We start from the raw sequence: 20,853 nt of genomic DNA, 5'->3' as shown, positions 1-20,853 counted from the left end.
ATCGAGGCCTCAAACTATTATTATTTCTTTGGGTAATTCATTATACAAGATACCAAAGGTAGCCCCACCTATCGCCACCTCTTTGATCTTTGCTAAAAAATGCACTAAGATCATCTCTTGAACTAGGAAATTCATTTTCTTTCTGGTTCACTCTCAAAGTAAGGGGAGGATCATAGCCACATCTGAGACACTCGGGAAGGGTTCCTCCACGCAGCAGAAGTTGGTGGATACGGTCATGAAATAAGGCAGGAACATCTTTTCCTCACCCACAGGGGTGCCGTTGCATTGTTAGGTCAAGCATTCATTCGATCTGACTCCCAGACCACCTCTACCAAATGGTCTCATACATCAACGCTCCATTCTAGAAAATGCCAAGTACAAGTAGCGACATGATCAACATCAGGTGCCACACAAGTTTCAAGTGGGAAACAAAGTCTGGTTGCATCTGCAGAAAGAATGCCTTACAAGAGCCCATCGAAATCTCAGACCACTCCGATATGATCCGTAGAACATTACGAAGGCTGTGGGAAACAATTCTTTGGAGCAAAAAATTCCCCCATTCCTTTGCTTGCACCGACTATTCAAAGTGGACCGCCCTCCACCATGCTTAGCACCATGCTTCCACCATGCTTCCCACCATGCATCTCATGGAGGCACTCAACGTAATAAGGATCATTGCTTCCTAATGAGGGAGGAATGTGTTGGAATTATGACGCTGATTTGGCACTATGGAACAGGTGTTGTCCTTGATGGAAACTCACTCAGATGACAGATCATAGTCCAGATTCACAGATTGAAGAAAGAGAGTTATATGCAGGTTCCCCATTGACAAAGCCATGTATACATGCAGGTTAGTAGACCGAAAGGTGCGTATAGCGTACACACGCACTTTCATAGAAGGAAAGTCATGCACATGTTGGAAAACTAAGTTTTGGTCCATGGTATTTGGTCTAAGGTATCTGATCCGAAGTGTTGACCCCAGGTATTTGGTCCAAGGTATTGGTCCTAAGTGGTTTTGGTCCATGGTATTGAGTAAGGCCTAAGATTATAAAAGGAGGAGAAGATCATTAGCCAAAGGCACTCAAGTATTGAATATTTGATGAAGAGAAAGATCTAGAATACAGGTTATTAGGTTATGGTGCATAGATGGATCTAAATCAAGGATGAACCTTAGCACTTGATGAACGATAAGATCTATTGATGGGTCAAGCTCTTAAGGCTTGAAGTGAAGTATATTTGTGTGGTTTTTAATCTTCTATATGATTAACTGGTGCATGTTGTAGTCTGTAAATATGATGATCTGGGTATAACTAAAGTCTAGAATTGTTGTAAAGATTAAATGATCATTTCTAGATCTGTATGCAGGTTCACTTTGTCAAAGGCATGTATACACACTGGTTCTGCATATCAAAATAGTGTATAAATCTTAAATTTGATTTGTAGATCTGTATGCAGGTTCGCCTTGAGAAAAGTGTGTATGCACATAGGTTCGACACATTGAAGTAGCGTATACCTCATAAAACATGCTTTAGCTACTTCTATTTGCTGTTGCAGTGTTATGGGTTTTGGTTACTGTATTCTGGTTACAACATTCTGAAAAGTGATTGATTGATTCAGTTATGGTTGGTACAAAGGAGATTGGTTGATGTAGATATATTTGGTGTTTGAATGATGTTATTGATGGATCCAATCTGAAAATTTATGAAACATGGTCCCTGGAAGAAAAGAGAATATTGTAGCCTTTTGTAGGCCAACACCTACGTACTAGTAAACATATCAACTAGTACAAGAGCTAGGGGGTTGTAGCTCCCTTCCAAGAGAAGCTGGAGAATGAGAGAAGGTTGTAGCCTTCTACAGGTAGAAGCCTGCGTACTGGTATAAGACTACACCAGTACAAAAATTGTAAAAAGAAGTTTCTTACTTAAAATAAGATAGAAACGATTGTAGCAGGTGGTTTTCACCTACATGGGGTTTCCACCTAATATTTTGTGTTCATTTGTGTGATTGTTTGTTCAATTTTTACTACACTTGGTTACTATTTATATGGTTCTAATGCACTGATTAAAGATCAACATATGATGAATTCACTAAATCACAAGTTTGGAAGATATACACTAGTTGCCTTAAATACAGTTGCGTATACATGCAAGTTCTATTAACTAAAGTAGCATATATGAATCTGATTATGGAAATGAAATATCATTGACTTGCTAATACTAATTCACCCCCCCCCCCCTAGTATTATTTCCAACAATTGGTATTGGAGCAGGTACTTCAGAAGAAGCTTGATCACTTGAAGGAAGATCTATCATCATGAGTAACTACGAAAGAGAGGGACCCATTAGACCACCAATTTTTTATGGGAGAAGCTTCATTTATTGGAAGGTAAGAACCAAAGCCTATCTTTAATCTCTTGGAATAGATGTCTAGGAAATTTTGGAAGGAGGATATACATTTCCATCAGTAACTCCTTCAGATACATTATTGTGGAGTCTGTCACAATTAGAGTTTGTCAAATTTATGCAGCTCAAAACATCCAAAGAAATATGGGACAAGATCGTTCTAAGCTGTGAAGGAGACAATCAGGTAAAACGTGAAAGACTATAAACTTTCAGAATTCAATATGCAACTCCCAAAATGCATAATGATGAAAGTATAGTTAGTTACTTCTTACATATAGATGATATTTTTAATTGCATGAAGAACTTGGGTGAAGAGATAAAAGAAGTTACTTTAGTTGAAAAGGTTTTAAGATCCTTGTCTACTAATTTTGAATCAAAAGTATTTGCCATAGAAGAAAAGCGGGATCTTCAGACTATTAATATGACACAGCTGCATGGAATCTTAACTGCTTTTGAAATTACAAAAGGAGGTCCATCAGATATGAGAGAAGCCACATTCAAATCTTCAAGAAGAGAAGAACTCAATGAATCAAGACATATTTCAGAAGGAGAGGAAGAAGCAAACTTCGTCAAGAACCTTCAATGAGGTTCTGGAAGATTCAGAGCTAAACTACCTTTCAAATGTTTTTCTTGTGGAAGAGTCGGTCATTATGATGCCAAATGTCCTCATAAAGATAAGCTTGATAAAGGCAAGGAATCAGCAAAATGGAATAGAGAACAAAGTGTAAGTAAAAAGAGCTATTATACGCATGAAGATAGCGATGGTTTATCAAATAGTGATGAAGATGAAAATAGTAATGACTATAGACTTCTGATGGCTTTTGAAGATGATGATTTTGTGGATGCTTTAAATGAATATGACCTTTATGAAGAAATCTCTAAACTCAAAATTTGTTTATAAGAAAAGAATATGATTATAGATACTCTGACATTCCAACTTGCTTAAAGAGAAAAACACAATGAAAAACTAGAATGTGAAATTGTGGGTCTAAGAAAGGATATTGAGAAAACAAAAGCTCTCAATCTTAGATTTTCTAAAGGATCGGAAACCTTAAATGAAATTATCAAAGTAAAATATTCTCCTCTGATAAAGACAGGACTTGGATATACTGAAGAATCATCCCAAGCACAAAAGCTGTCAACCTCCACTAAAAGCTATCTTGATGCAGCAAAGAGCAGTGAATAGTTTGACAATCGACAGCAAAGGAATAAAGCAAATCACTAGGTAAATCAGGCTCACTTTACTTCAAGGATGAAAATAAGCTACAACCAACCTCAGGTAAATCATACTCAATCTGTTTCAAGAATGAATATCAATAGCAACTACAATCACTAGGTTAGTAGATTCGATAATCGCAAGAACTTCTTGAATGGCCAATGTTTTTCATGTCATAACTTTAAACACAAAGCTACTCAATGTGTTGCTTACAAGACCATCATGACTAGAGAAGCACAAAATCAAAGGAATGTTATGGGGATCATGAAACAGACCTACAACAACTTTTCTCTTCTTGAAAATGAAATAGAATGCTCTATCTGCAACAACTTCAGTCGTGAAGAATTTGAATGCAGGAGTAAATTTCGGCAAACATCTCAAAAGTAGCAAACTTGAATAAATCCCAAAATATGGATAAATAAAGAACCACAAAAATAAATATGTGGTATAGCCTTGTATGTAGAAGGACAATAAAATCAGTGGTACATCGACAATGGATGCTCGAAACACATGATAGATGATAAAGAAAAACTTCAGTCATATAATGCCTTAGAAAAGGAAAAGAAGGTCTCATTTGGAAATGAAACTCTTGCTATCATAAAAGGTAAAGGTTCTGTTCTCTTAAAAGAAAAATTTTAAGCTGGGAATGTTATGTATGTTGATGGTCTAAAGCATAACCTGTTGAGTGTCAATCAAATGTGTGATCAAGGAAATGAACTAGTATTTCGATCAAATGGATGTGTTCTTTGTGATCTTGATACAGGAGAAACCGTGATCAAAGGTATAAGAAATCCAAACAACTTATACATACTCAAGGGAGGACAACAACAGTGCTATCTAAGCAAAAATTATGAACATTGGCTATGGCATAGAAGATTGGGGCATCTAAGCTTCTCTCAAATAAGAAAAGCATGCAGATTCCAGGTTGTTAGTGATCTTCCTGATATCAACATCCCAGAAAATACAATATGCAAATCATGTCAATTTGGTAAGCAAACCAGAGTGCACTTCCTCGAAAAGAAAGGAACAACTAGTAAGCCTCTTGAACTTGTTCATACTGATTTATGTGGACCATCAAGGAAAAAGTCACCTCGTGGAGAGGAATACTTTATATTGTTCATTGATGATTTTTCTAGAATGTGTTGGATAGGGCTTCTAAAGCATAAAGATGAAGCATTTGAAAAAATAAAAGCTTTCAAAGCCTTGGTTGAAAATGAATCAGATCACAAAATCAAATGCCTCAGATATGATCGAAGAGGGGAATTCACCTCGAATGAATTCTTTGAGTTTTGTGAAGAACATGGAATAAAAGGGAAATTCTCCACTGCAAGAACTCCTCAGCAAAATGGAGTGGTAGAAATGATTAATAGAACTATTCAACAAATGGCTCGTGCTATGGTAGATGAGTCTGGAACTCCTGCAACCTTCTGGGGTGAAGCTGCATTCACTGCCATCACTATTCTCAACCAAGAAAATATTCGAGTAAACAGCACTCAAACTCCACATGAACTTTGGTATGGTAAGAATCCTACTGTAAAAGACTTCAAAGTTTTTGGAAGCAAATGTTACATCAAAGGGAATAATGAAAAACTTGGCAAGTTTGACCCAGAGCGGATGAAGGCATTCTCCTTGGTTACTCTTCCCGAAGTAAAGGATATAAGTTTTATAACAAAAGACTTGGGAAAATTATTGAAAGTATTGATGTTGTGGTTGATGAAGCATGCATAAATCCAAATCAGGTAAAAATCAAAGATTGTGGAGAAGATGAGGATTATCCTCCCACATTAAATCAGACTAATTCTGAAGAAGAAACCAATGAAGCACCAGAAAAACAAATAAGGGCAGAAGAAAAGACTCCATCCAGGTATGTTCAGAAAAATCATCCAGAGACTCAAATTTTGGGACAGAAAGAGGCAGGTGTGCAGACAAGAAGAACTATTACAGAAGCTTCAAGCTATCTAGCATTGCTTTCCTCCATTGAACCTAAAAATGTAAATGAAGCATGGAAAGATGAATTTTGGATCAAGGCCATGAGTGAAGAACTTGAGCAAATTGAAAAGAATAATACATGGGAATTAGTTCATAGACCTCATGATAAGAATATCATAGGAACCAAATGGATATTCAAAAACAAGCTGAATGAAAATGGAGAAGTTATTAGAAACAAGGGCAGACTTGTTTGTAAAGGATATGCTCAACAAGAAGGTATAGATTTTGAAGAAAAATTTTCACCTGTTGCTAGACTCAAATCCATAAGAATGTTCCTTGCTCTTTCTAGTTTTCATATATTCAAAGTATACCAAATGGATGTAAAATCTGCCTTTCTTAATGGAGACTTAGAAGAAGAAGTATATATTGAGCAACTAGATGAATTCATCCTCGGAAACGATGCAGAACTTGTATGCAGACTCAAAAAGGCTCTCTGTGGTCTAAAACAAGCTCCAAGGGCCTGGTATTACCGTCTTGACAAACACCTCCATCAACAAGGTTTTTCAAAAGGATCAGTTGATAACAATCTATATATGAGGATTAATAATAAAAAAATTCTAATACTTGTTGTGTATGTTGATGATATCATTTTTGGTAGTAATGAAGAAGCCATGACTCAGAATTTTGCTTCGGTAATGTAGCAAGAATTTGAAATGTCCCTGCTTGGTGAGCTTACAATTTTCTTGGTCTGCAAGTTCAACAAAATAAAGATGGTATTTTTTTGTCACAAACCAAATATCTCAAGCAGATCTTGGAAAAATATGGCATGGAAGATTCTAAACCAGTATGTACCCCAATGGTAGAAGGATGCAGTCTCAGCTCAAATGATGAATCAGTAGTAGTACATTAACCAACCTACAAATCATGATTGGTAGTCTGCTTTATCTAACAGTTACTTGACCAGACATCATGCATGCAGTGGGAATGGTTGGAAGATTCCAAGCAAATCCAAAGGAATCACACCTTCAGGCAGTGAAAAGGATTTTCAAATATCTTCAAGGAACACAAAATTTTGGTTTATGGTGTCCTAGAGGTACAGATATTACACTTCATGCTTATACAGATGCAGATTGGGTAGGAAGCGTTGATGACAGAAAAAGCACTAGTGGTGGTGCATTCTATATGGGTTCCAAATTAGTGTCGTGGTTCAGCAAGAAACAAAGTTCAATTGAATTATCTACAGCTAAAGCAGAATATGTGGTTGTTGCATCTTGCTGCACACAACTCCTTTGAATGATGCAAACATTGGAAGACATTTGGATCACATGTACTCCACCCATCTCCATTCTATGTGATAATACAAGTGCCATTAGTATTTCAAAGAATCCAGTCGTGCATTCCAAGACCAAGCACATACCCATAAAATATCATTTTCTACGTGAACAAGTGCTTGAACAAAAGTTCAAATTGGAGTATGTTCCCTCCAAAGAACAGGTTGTTGATATATTCACCAAACCACTGCCCATAGAGACATTTGAATATTTCAGACAGAAGCTGGGAGTAGTTGATGGATCACCCTGTTGTTAAAACTTATTTGTTTCATAGAAAAGTGGTTATACGCGAGTTTCATGAAGCATAGCCGTGTACATATGCCGGTTTCTGTGGATACATTCGCGTATATGTTGGTTTGAAGAAAAGCAGTGGGCCAAACTCAAGATAAAAGGAGTTTGATATGGGTCTAACAGTGATCATCTGGCACAGGTTCAGGGGAAGAATATACTTCTCTTAATGCATTTTTGGCATTATCTTAGAAGATCTTGGCACAAATTCACAGTTGTTTTTTATTCATGTGGCATAGGTTCAGGGGGAGATCATGGTTTCTGGTCTAGATTCTGATTTACAAATGCTGTTGATGATAGTTGTTGATGACTATCATGTTCTGGTTTCAGATATTTTGTCTCTATGTCATGTATATATTTTAATATCAAGATCATGAAACGACCTATCTTGTTACCCCACTATGCATGGGATGGATGATGTAATGTTCTTGTTTTAACATGTATAAACACTTGGTATATCCCCACTTGGTTGGGAGATGGATGGATGTATGAGTCATCGGTGATAGGAAGGTCATTTATGATGTATGTCTAAAGTCATGTTCTTATTTTAGAACATCCTTTTGTAGACCTTGCTTATATTCAGGGGGAGAAGCGAGCTCAATCAGCACACTTCAGCCTATTAGAGAAATCTGTATGAAATCAAGGGAAGCATAACCCTTTGCCCTTGATGACAAAGGGGGAGATTGATTTGGGGTTTCCATCAAGTCCAAAGGGGGAGATTGTTGGCATTATGACACAGATTTGGCACTATGACACAGGTGTTGTCCTTGATGGCAACTCACTCAGATGATAGATCATAGTCCAGACTCACAGATTGAAGAAAGAAAGGTATAGCATGTTCCCCATTGACAAAGCCACGTGTACAAGCAGGTTAGCAGACCAGAAGGTATGTATAGCGTACACACAAACTTTCACAAAAGGAAAGGCGCGTACATGTTGGAAAACTCAGTTTTGGTCCATGGGGTTTGGTTCAAGGTATCTGATCCGAAGTGTTGACCCCAGGTATTTGGTCCAAGGTATTGGTCCTAAGTGGTTTTGGTCCATGGTATTGAGTAAGGCCTAAGATTATAAAAGGAGGAGAAGATCATTAGGAAAAGGCACTCAAGTATTAAATATTTGATGAAGAGCAAGATCTAGAATACAGGTTATTAGGTTATGGTGCATAGCTGGATCTGAATCAAGGATGAACCTTAGTGCTTGGTGAAGGATAAGATCTATTGATGGGTCAAGATCTTAAGGCTTGAAGTGAAGTATCTTTCTGTGGTTTTTGATCTTTTATCTGATTAATTGGCACATGTTGTAGTCTGTAAATATGATTATCTGGGTATAACTAAAGTCTAGAATTGTTGTAAAGATTAAATCATCCTTTACAGATCTGTACATAGGTTCACTTTAGCAAAGGTGCGTATACATGTTGGTTTTGCATATCAAAACAACATATACATCTTCAAATTTTTTTGCAGATCTGTACGTAGGTTCACCTAGAGAAAAGTGCATATGCATGCAATTTCAACACATTGAAGTAGCGTATACCTCATAAAACATGCTTTAGCTACTTATGTTTGTTGTTGCAGTGTTCTAGGTTCTGATTACTATGTTTGGTTACTATATTCTAGTTACAACATTCTAAAAAGTGACTAATTGATTTAGATGTGGTTGGTGCAAAGGAGATTGGTTGATGAAAATATATTCGATGTTTGAATGATTTTATTGATGGATCCAGTTTGAAAATTTATGAAATGTGGTCCCTGGAAGAAAAGAGAAGGTTGTAGCCTTCTGTAGGCTGGCACCTATGTACTAGTAAACATATCAGCTAGTACAAGAGCTAGGGGGTTGTAGCTCCCTTCCAGGAGAAGATGGAGAACGAGAGAAGGTTGTAGCCTTCTGTAGGTAGAAGTCTACGTAGTGGTATAAGACTACACTAATACAAAAATTGTAAAAAGAAGTTTCTTATTAAAAAGAATATAGAGATGATTGCAGCAGGTGGTTTTCACCCACATTGGGTTTCCACCTTATATCTTGTGTTCATGTGTGTGATTGTCTGTTATGTTTACTGCACCTGGTTACTGTTGATATGGTTTTGATTCACTGATTAAAGATCAACATATGATGAATAAATTGAATCATAAATTTGCATGATATATGCTAGTTTCCTTAAATACAGTTGCGTATACACGCAAGTTCCATTAACTGAAGTAGCGCATATGAATCTGATTATGGAAATGAAATATCATTGACTTGCTAATACTGATTCACCTCCCCCTCTTAGTATTATTTCCAACAAAATGATCTAGGTGAATGTTGGTGGCCACTGGCCTATCCCACTTGGACCCCCACAACTGCCTCTTTCAGTTTTTTAGTTTCCTTAATGGTAGCACAATTTACTATATTTGGGAGTTTTTGGGTCGTGATCTTTCGGAGTCGTTTTGAGGCCCTAAATGACGTTTTTTTGGAAAACAAGGAGAAAAACAGGTATTTAGTTAATACATCTCACTCAAAAGTTGCAGTCCCCAATTAGAACTTTCTAACGAGGTATTGTGTGCATCAAACAGAGATCATATGCCAAAGTTACGACCCCGGGAAGTTGATGTACCAATTAACCCAAAATGGACCCATTGTTTGGTGCTTCATATCCTAGGGTTAGTTTTTTGGATGTTTAAAGTTTTCCATTGTTTCTCAACAAAAATGAGTGGTATCAGAAGAGCCTATTTTTTCTCTGTTTTTCTTGAAATGGTCGAAGCTTTGCAAGACCAGCCTTGTAAATCTTGATGGCCTCCCATGGCAGATGAAAAGAAATATGAGGGGGTAGGAGATCCTATCAAAACCTTGCTTGAATAAGTCGTCAAGCCACAAAGGAATGCAATGATGGAAAACTTTGCCAAGATCCTTCAGCAACTACCGAGGGGCGAAACATCTTCTTCTGGCATGAGGGGGCAGGAGATCCTATCGAAATCTTGCTTGAAGAAGTCGTTGAGCCACAAAGGAATGCAATGATGGAAAACTTTGCCAAGGTCCTTCAGCAGCTACCGAGGGGCGACGCATCTTCTTCCAGTTGCTACTCTAGAAATGCCACACCCTTTAAGGTACAAGTTCACTTTGAAATCCCCATATTCGAGGGTCAGATAGATGCAGGTGTCATAGATAAATGGCTAAATATGATAGAAGGATATTTTTCTATTCATGATTTTTCTAGTCGGGAAAAGATTACTTTCACTCTTCTCAAAGCAACCCCCCATGTCAAGGACTAGTGGGAAACCTACTGTGACTAGAAGGATGAAAGTACAAACTCACTATTTTTAGCCGCTCCCACTTGGAATTCCCAACATGCCATCAAGGAGCATTACTACCCTGTCAAGAGCTATGAGGACGAATACATAAAGTGGACCATGTTGTAGCAGGGAAGGTACCAAGATGTGTCGAAGTTTACCAATGTTTTTCATACCCTGCATATGAATTTGGGAATTAAGGATTCTAAAAAACATTTAATACTCAAGTATTGTTTCTACCCACATAGACACATCCAGGATGAGATGGTGTTCCTGAACATCTCCTCGCTCAGCATGGCATACCGATACACTGTTAAGATCGAGCAGAATTTTACATAGAAGAAGCGAGACTTTGGATCTGTGAATCTGAAACAAGGGAAAGGCTTCCCCAAATCGCAAAACCAAGGAAAAAGCTAAGACGGTGTGACCCAAGACAACCCATCGAAGCTGCAAGAAAAGAACAATGCCACAAAGTTAAAGAAGGACACAGGAAAGTGGTGTGAGTTTCGTAAGAGCCCCACTCACAACACAAGTGAGTGTCAAACCAAGTAGTTGTTGGTGGCTGAGATGAGGACTTCAGAATTAGATGCATTTTCCAACCTTGAGTCAGAACTAGACAAGAGGAATGAAAAAGGGAATCAAATCATTGGTGTGGAGCCTAGTGCCACTGTTGCCACTGACATGATCCAGAGGAATGAGACCGAAGATCCAAAGAGGGGGAGCCTCTTTTCAACTCACATATGTGGGTGAAGGGTTCATCACTGCAATTCATTGTTGACACTACGAGCCAAAAGAACCTCATTTCAGTAGAGGTCATGAAGCATTTGAGCCTACTGACTACACCACACCCGCAGCCGTACAATATCAGGTGGCTTCACAAAGGAAGAGATCTCTAAGTCTGCCAGCAATGCCACCTTCCCTACAGCATCAAACCCTTCACATATGAGGTATTGTGTGATGTTGCACCTCTTGATGTTTGTGATATATTATTAGGAAAACCATACTTGTGGAAGTGACATGTTGTGTATGATTCAAGGCCTCGCGTTGTTATTATTTCCTTGGGTAATTCATTATACAGGATACCAAAGGTAGCCCCACCTACCGCCACATCTTTGATCTCTGCTAAAAAATGCAGTAAGATCATCTCCCAGACTAGGAAATTCATTTTCTTTCTGGTTGAATCTCAAAGTAAGGGGAAGATCGTAGCCACATCCAAGGCCCCTGGGAAGAGTTCCTCCACATAGAAGAAGTAGGTGGATATGGTCATGAAAGAACGCGGGAACATCGTTTCCTCACCCATAGGGGTACCATTACATTATCAGGTCAAGCATGCATTCTATCTGAGTCCCAGAGAACCTCTACCCAACGGTCTTATATATCATTACTCCATTCTAGAAAATTCCAAGTACAACCAATGACATGATTAACATAAGGTGCCACACAAGTTTCAAGTGGGCGACAAAGTCTGGTTGCATCTATAGAAAGAACGCCTTACAAGAGCCCATCGGAATATCATACCACTCCGATATGGTTTGTACACCATTACCAAGGCTGTGGGAGACAATGCTTTGGGGCACAACATTCCCCCATTCCTTTGCTTGCACCAATTTTTCAATGTGGACCACCCTTGACCATGCTTCCCACCATTACTGGAGACATTAGAGATTGCAGAACAACTCACCAGGGAAAGTTCAACAAAAGATTTTGCATCTCATGGAGGCACTCAATGCAATGGGGACCATTACTTCCTAAGTGGGGAGGAATGATCCAGGTGGATGTTGGAGGCCACCCGCCTATCCCATTTTGACCCCCACAACTGTCTCTTTCATTTTTTCAGTTTCCTTAATTGTAGCACAATTTACTATTTTTTGAACTTTTTCATGTCGTGAACTTCTAGAGCCGTTTTGAGGCCCTAAATGACGTTTTTTGGGAAAACCAAAAGCAACATGGTTTGTTATACAATGTTTCTCACCCAAAAGTTTTAGTCCTCGAATATATATTTCTAGCAAGGTATTGTGCACGTCAAATGGAGATCGTATGCCAAAGTTAGGACCTCGGGAAGTTGATGTACAAATTTACCCAAATGGGGTAAACTATTTCTCAACAATAAATAGGCCTTCGAGCCCCATTGTAACATAGTTCAGAGGCATGTAGCTGCCACATCTCTTCTTAGAGATAAGATACCATCACTCTAGATATTTTTATTTTCATTTCAATTTGTAAGCATATTTCAGTATTTGATATTATTGGAATGAAGTATTATTTCTACTCCATCTCTATATTTATGGTTATTTTTGTATTTTATTGCGTTCCTAATAAAATCCAGATCAGTGGTATCACAGTGGTCTGCTTTTTCTCTATTTTTCTTTGCATGTCCGCAACGAGGATGGGATATAAGAAGTTAGGGCTTGAACTGGTCGAACCTTTTCAAGACCAGCCTCACAAATCCTGATGGCCTCCCATGGCAGATGAAAATAAAGACGAGGGGGTAGGATATCCTATCAAAATATTGCTTGAAGAAGCCCTAGAACCACAAAGGAACGTGATGATAGAAAAAAAAATCCAGATCGTTCAGCGGCTACCTAGGGGTGAAGCATTTGCTTCCATCAACTACTCTGGAAACGCCACACCCTTTAAGGTAGAAGTTAACATTGAAATCCCCATATTCGAGGGTCAAATAGATGCAGATGTTGTAGATAAATGGTTATATCTGCTAGAAGGATATTTTTTTGTTCATGATTTTTCCAGCCGGGAAAAGATTACTTTCGCTCTTCTCAAAGTAGCCCCCCATGTCAAGGACTAGTGGGAAACCTACTGTGAGCAAAAGGATGAAAGTACAAACTCACTTTTCTTGGTTGTTCCCACTTGGAATTCATTCCAGGACACCATCAAGGAGAAGTACTACCTTGTTAAGAGCTACGAGGACAAATACATAAAGTGGACCACGTTGCGGAAAGGAAGGGCCCAAGATGTGCTAGAGTTTACCAATGTTTTTCATACCCTATGCACGAAGTTGGGCATAAGGGATTCTGCGAAACATTTGGTATTCAAGTACCGTGACTGCCTACATAGATACATCCAGGATGAGATGGAGTTATTGAACATCTCCCTGCTTGGCACGACATACCGATACGCTGTAAATATCCAGCAGAAGTTTAAACAGAAGAAGCGAGGTTTGGATCCGCAAATCCAAAGTAAGGGAAAGGCTTCCCCAAACCGCAGAACGAAGGACAAAGCCAAGAAGTTTAACCCAAGACAACCTGTCAAAGCCACAATAAAATACAAATTCCATGAAGTCAAAGAAGGACACAAGAAAGTGGTGTGAGTTCCAAAAGAGCCCCACTCACAACACGAGTGCCGGACCAAGCAGTCGCTGCTGGCCAAGTTGAAGGCTTCAGAATCAAATGCATGTTCTGACCTTGAGTCAAAACCCGACAAGAGGAATGAAAAAGGGAAGAATATCAATGATGCCAAGCCCAAAGCCACTGTTGCCACCTCCAAGATCTAGAAGAATGATCTTGAATATCCATAGCACGGGGAACGTCATTTCCACTCATAGAGGTGGGTGAAGTGTTCGCTGTTGCAATTCATTATTGACACTAGGAGCCAAAAGAACCTCATTTCAGCAGAGGTCGTGAAGCTGTTGAGCCTACTAACTACACCACACCACCAGTCGTGCAGTATCGGGTGGCTTCACAAAGGATGAGATCTCCGAGTCCACAAGAAGTGTCACCTTCCCTATAGCATCAAGCCCTTCACAGATGAGGTATTGTGTGATGTTTCACCTCTTGATGATTGTGATGTATTATTAGGCCAACCATGCTTGTGGAAGTGACATGCTGTGTATGAGTCAAGGCCTTGTGTTGTTATTATTTCTTTGGGTAATTCATTATACAAGATACTAGAGGTGGCCCCACCTACTGTGACCTCTTTGATCTTTGCTAAAAAAGCAATAAGATCATCTCCTAGACTAGGAAATTCATTTCCTTTCTCATTCACTCTCAAATTAAGGGGAAGATCGTAGCCACATCCAGGGCCCCCGGGAAGGGTTCCTCCACGCAATAGCAGTAGGTGGATACGGTCATGAAAGAAAGCGGGGACATCTTCTGCTCACCCACAAGGGTAATGTTGCATTGTCAAGTCAAGCATTCATTTGATCTGACTCCTATAGCACCTCTACCCAATGGTCTGATATATCGCCGCTCCATTCTAGAAAATTCCAAGTACAAGTAGCGACATGATCAACATCAGGTTCCACACAAGTTTCAAGTGGGCGATAAAGTCTAGTTGCATCTACAAAAATAACGCCTTACAAGAGCCCATCGGAAGCTCAAACCACTCCAATATGATTCATACACCATTACCAAGGTTGTGGGAAACAATGCTTTGGAGCACAACATTTCCCCATTCCTTCGCTTGCACCGAGTGTTCAATGTGGACTTCCCTCAACCATGCTTCCCACCATTACTAGACATGTCAGGGATTGCAAAACAGCTTACTAGGGACCGAGTTTAGCAAAAGTTTTGGTATCTCATGGAGGCACTCAATGCAATGGGGACCATTGCTTCCTAACGAGGGAGGAATTATCGACGTCGATGTTGGAGGCCACCCACCTATCGCACTTGGACCCCAACAACTGTCTCTTTCATTTTTTCAGTTTCCTTAACTGTAGCACAATTTACTATTTTTGGATCTTTTTTGGGTCCTGGACTTCTGGAGCCATTTTGAGGCCCTAAATGACAAATTTTGGAAATCTGGGAGCAAAATGGGTCGTAGGATGATGTTTCTCACTCAAATTTTTTAGTCCTTGAATAGATATTTCTAACGAGGTATTGTGTGCATCAAATAGAGATTGTATGCCAAATTTACGACCCCGGGAAGTTGATTTACCAATTGACCCAAATGGGGCCCATAGTTTGGTGCTTCATCTCCTAGAGTTAGGTTTTTGGATGTTTAGGGTTTTCCATTGTTTCTCAAGAATAAATAGGATTTTGAGCCTCATTATAACATAGTTCAGAGGCATGTACCTGCCACATCTCTTCTCAGAGATAAGTGCCATCGCTCGAGCTAGTATTATTTCCATTTCTATTTGTAAGCATATTTTAGTATTTGATATTAATGGAATAAAGTATTATTTCTGCTGCATCTCTATATTTATGGTTATTTTGTACATTATTTTGTTCCTATTTAAATCTGTATTAGTGGTATTAGAGCGGTTTGTTTTTCTCTGTTTTTCTTTGCATGTCCCCAACGAGGTTGGGATATAAGGAGTTAGGGCTGGAACTGGTCAAACCTTTGCAAGACCAGCCTCACAAATCCTGACGACCTCCCATGGAAGATAAAAAGAAAGACAAGGGGGCAAGAGATCCTATCAAAATCCTGCTCGAAGAAGCCCTTGAGTGACAAAGGAACATGCTAATGGAAAAGTTTACCCAGATCCTTCAGTGGCTACCCAGGGGTGATGTATCTCCTTCTAGCAGCTACTCTAGAAACGCCACACCCTTTAAGGTACAAGTTAACCTTGAAATCCCCATATTCAAGGGTTAGATAGATGTAGATGCCATAGATAAATGGTTAAATATGCTAGAAAGATATTTTTATGTTCATGATTTTTCCAGCTGGGAAAAGATTAGTTTTTCTCTTCTCAAAGCAGCCCCCCACATCAAGGACTAGTGGGAAACCTACTGTGAGCAGAAGGATGAAAGTACAAACTCATAGTTTTCAGCTGCTCCCACTTGGAATTCGTTCCCCGATGCCATTAAGGAGCAATACTACCCTATCAGGAGCTATGAGTACAAATACATAAAGTGTACCACATTGCAGCAGGGAAGGGACCAAGATGTGCCAGAGTTTACCAATGTTTTTCGTACCCTGCGCACGAAGTTGGGCATCAAGGATTCTGAGAAACATTTGGTACTCAAGTATCACGATTGCATACATAGATACATCCATGATGAGTTGGAGTTCCTAAACATGTCCTCACTTGGCACGACGTACCGATACACTGTCAATATTGAGCAGAAGTTTAACCAGAAGAAGCGAGACTTTGGATCCATGAATCTGAGGCAAGGGTAAGGCTTCCACAAACCGTAGAACTAGGGATAAAGCCAAGATGGTGTGACCCAAGACAACCTATCGAAGCCACAAGAAAAGAACAACGTCACGAAGTCAGAGAAGGACACAGGAAAGTGGTGTGAGTTCCATAAGAGCCCCACTCACAACACAAGTGAGTGTCGGACCAAGCAGTCGCTGGTGGCTGAGTTGAAGGCTACAGGATCAGATGCATGTTCTAACCCTGAGTCAGAACCTGACAAGAGGAATGACAAAGGGAAGCAGATCATTGATGTGGAGCCAAGCACCACTATTGCCACAACCAAGATCTAGAAGAATGAGCCCGAAGATCCATAGGAGGGGGAGCGTCTTTTCCACTCATAGATGTGGGTGAAGGATTTGCCACTGCAATTCATTGTTGACACTAGGAGACAAAATAACCACATTTCAATAGAGGTCGTGAAGTGGTTGAGCCTACCAACTACACCACACCCATAGTCATATAGTATCAGGTGGCTTAACAAAGGAGGAGATCTCCGAGTCCACCAGTAGTGCCACCTTCACTACAACATCAAGCCCTTCACAAGTGAGGTATTGTGTGATGTTGTACCTCTTGATGCTTGTGATGTATTATTAGGCCAACCATACTTATGGAAGCGATATGGTGTGTATGAGTCGAGGCCTCGCGCTAATTATTATTTATTTGGGTAATTCATTATACAGGATACTGGAGGTAGCGCCACCTACCACTGCCTCTATGATCTCTGCTAAAAAATGCAACAAGATCATCTCCCAGACTAGGAAATTCATTTTCTTTCTAGCTCACTCTCAAAGTAAGGGAAAGATTGTAGCGACATCTAGGGACCCCAGGAAGGTTTCCTCCATGCAGCAGAAGTAGGTGGATACGGTCATGAAAGAAGGTAGGAACATCTTCTCCTCACACAAAGTGGTATCGTTGCACTGTTAGGTTAAGCATTCATTCAATTTGAATCCCAGAGCACCTCCACCCAATGGTCTAATATATCGCCACTCCATTCCATGAAATTGAAAGTACAAGTAGTGACATGTTCAACATCAGGTGCCACACAAGTTTTGAGTGGGTGATAAAGTCTAGTTTCATCTGCATAAAGAACGCCTTACAAGAGCCCATTAGAAGCTAAAACCACTCCGATATGGTTTGTACACCATTACCAAGGCTGTGTGAAACATTGCTTTGGACCACATCATTCCCCCATTCCTTCTCTTGCATCAAGTGTTCAATGTGGACTGCCCTCGACCATGCTTCCCACCATTACTAGACACATCAGAGATTGTAGAACAACTCACCAGGGACCAAGTTCAACATAAGCTTTTGCATCTCATGTAGGCACTCAATGCAATTGGGACCATTATTTCCTAAGGGCAGAGGAATTATCCAAGTGGATGATGGAGGCCACCTGCCTATCCCACTTGGACCCCCACAACTATATCTTTCATTTTTTCAGTTTGCTTATTTGTAGCATAATTTACTATTTTTGGAAGATTTTTAGGTCGTGAACTTTTGGAGCTGTTTTGAGGCCCTAAACGACGTTTTTTTGGAAAACTTGGAGAAACATGGGTAACTAACTCATCTTTCTCACCCAAAAGTTGTAGTCCTCAAATCAATCTTTCTAACGAGGTATTGTGCGCATCAAACAGAGATTGTATGCCATAGTGACGACCTGAGGAACTCGATGTACCAACTTACCCAAATGTGGCCCATAGTTTGGCGCTTCATCTCCTAGGGTTAGGTTTTTGGATGTTTATGGTTTTCCATTATTTCTCAAAAATAAATAGGTCTTCGAGCCTCATTGTAACATAGTTTAGAGGCATGTAGCTGCCACATATCTTCTCAGAGATAAGCTACCATCACTCAAGCTAGTTTTATTTCAATTTTTGTTTGTAAGCATATTTCAGTATTTGATATTAATGGAATGAAGTATTATTTCTACTGCATCTCTATATTTATGGTTTTTTATGCACTTTATTGCATTCCTGTTTAAATTTGGATCAGTGGTATTAGAGCGGTATTCTTTTTTTTTTTTTCTTTGCGTGTCCCCAACAAGGTTGGGATATAAGCAGTTAGGATTTGAACTGGTCGAACCTTTGCAAGAACAGCCTCGAAAATCTCGACGGCCTCCCATGGAAGATGAAAAGAAAGATGAGTGGGGCAGAGATCCTATCAAAATCTTGCTCGAAGAAGCCCTCGAGCAAAAAATGAATGCGATGATGGAAAACTTTGTACCGATCATTCAGCGACTACCCAGGGCCGACACATCTGCTTCCAACAGCTACTCTAGAAATGCCACACCCTTTAAGGTACAAGTTAACTTTCAAATCACCATATTCAAGGGTCATATAGATGTAGATGTCGTAGATAAATGGTTAAATATACTAGATTGGTATTTTTTGTTCATGATTTTTCCAGCCGGAAAAAGATTTCTTTCGCTTTTCTCAAAGCAGCCCCCCACGTCAAGGACTGGTGGGAAACCTACTACTATCAGAAGGATGAAAGTACAAACTCACTGTTCTTAGCTGCTTCCACTTGGAATTCATTCCGTGACGAGCAGTACTACCCTATCGGGAGCTACGAGGAAAAATAAATAAAGTGGACCACATTGCAGCAGGGAAGGGACCAAGATGTGTTAGAGTTTACCAATGTTTTTCATTCCCTACGCACAAAGTTGGGCGTCAAGGATTCTGAGAAACATTTGGTACTCAAGTACCACAACTACCTACATAGACACATCCATGATGAGGTGGAGCTTTGGAACATCTCCTCACTTGGCACAGCGTACCAATACACTATGAAGGTCATGTGGAAGTTTAAACACAAGAAGAGATACTTTGGATCCGCGAATCCGAAGCAAGGGAAAGGCTTCCCTAAATCACAGAATGAAGGAAAAATCCAAGATGGTGTGACCCAAGGCAACCCATCGAAGTTGCATGAAAAGAACAATGCCACAAAGTCAAAGAAGGATACAGGAAAGCGGTGTGAGCTCCATAAGAGCCCCACTCACAACACAAGTGATTGTTGGACCAAGTAGTCACTATTGGCCGAGTTGAGGGCTTTAGATTAGATGCATGTTCTAACCCTAAGTCAGAACCCAACAAGAGGAATGGCAAAGGGAATTATATCAATGATGAGGAGCCTAAAGCCACTATTGCCACTGCCAAGATCCAGAAGAATGATCCCAAATATCCATAGCAAGGGGAGCATCATTTCCACTCACAGATGTGGGTGAAGGGTTCGTCGATGCAATTCATTATTGACGTTGGGAGCCAAAATAACCTCATTTTAGTAGAGGTCATGATGTTGTTGAGCCTACTGACTACAGCACACCACCAGCTGTACAGTATCGGGTGGCTTCACAAAGGACGAGATCTCCGAGTCCGCAAGCAGTGTCTCCTTCCCTATAGCATCAAGCCCTTCACAGATGAGGTATTGTGTGATTTTGCACCTCTTTATGTTTTCGATGAATTATTGGGCTAGCCATACTTGTGGAAGTGACATGATGTTTATGATTCAAGGCCTCACGTTGTTATTATTTTTTTGGGTAATTTATTATACAGGATATCGGAGGTAGCCCCACCTACCGCCACCTCTTTGATCTCTGCTAAAAAATGCAGTAAGATCATCTCCCAGACTAGGAAATTCATTTTCTCTCTGGTTCACTCTCAAAGTAGGGGAAGATTGTAGCAACATCCAGGGCCCCCAGGAAGGGTTCCTCCATGCAGCAGAAGTAGGTGGATACAATCATGAAAGAAGGCAGGAACATCTTGTCCTCACCCACAGGGGTACCATTGCACTGTCAGGTCAAGCATTCATTTGATCTAACTCCCAGAGCATCGCTAACCAATAGTCTGATATATCGCCGCTCCATTCTAGAAAATGTGAAGTACAATCAACAACATGGTCAACATCAGGTTCCACACAAGTTTCAAGTGGGCGAAAAATCCTGGTTACATCTATAGAGAGCACGCCTTACAAGAGCCCATCGGAAGCTTAGACCACTCCGATATGATCTGTACACCATTACCAAGGTTGTGGGACACAATGCTTTGGAGCATAGCATTCCCCCATTCTTTTGCTTGCACTGAGTGTTCAATATGGACCACCCTCAACCATGCTTCCCACCATTATTGGACACATCAGAGATTGCAGAACAACTCACCAGGGACCAAGTTCAACAGAATTTTTCACATCGCATGAAGGAACTCATCGCAATGGGGACCATTGCTTCGTAAGGGGGAGGAATGATCTAGGTGGATGTTGGTGGCCACCCACCTATCCCACTTGGACCCCCACAACTGCCTCTTTCAGTTTTTCAATTTCCTTAATTGTAGCACAA

Source organism: Pinus tabuliformis, chromosome 2_1 (genome assembly GCF_031772625.1).
Source record: "Pinus tabuliformis cultivar Carrire ecotype Pingquan chromosome 2_1, CPIR1, whole genome shotgun sequence".
Taxonomy (NCBI): domain Eukaryota; kingdom Viridiplantae; phylum Streptophyta; class Pinopsida; order Pinales; family Pinaceae; genus Pinus; species Pinus tabuliformis.
Note: the sequence above shows the minus strand (reverse complement) of the source record.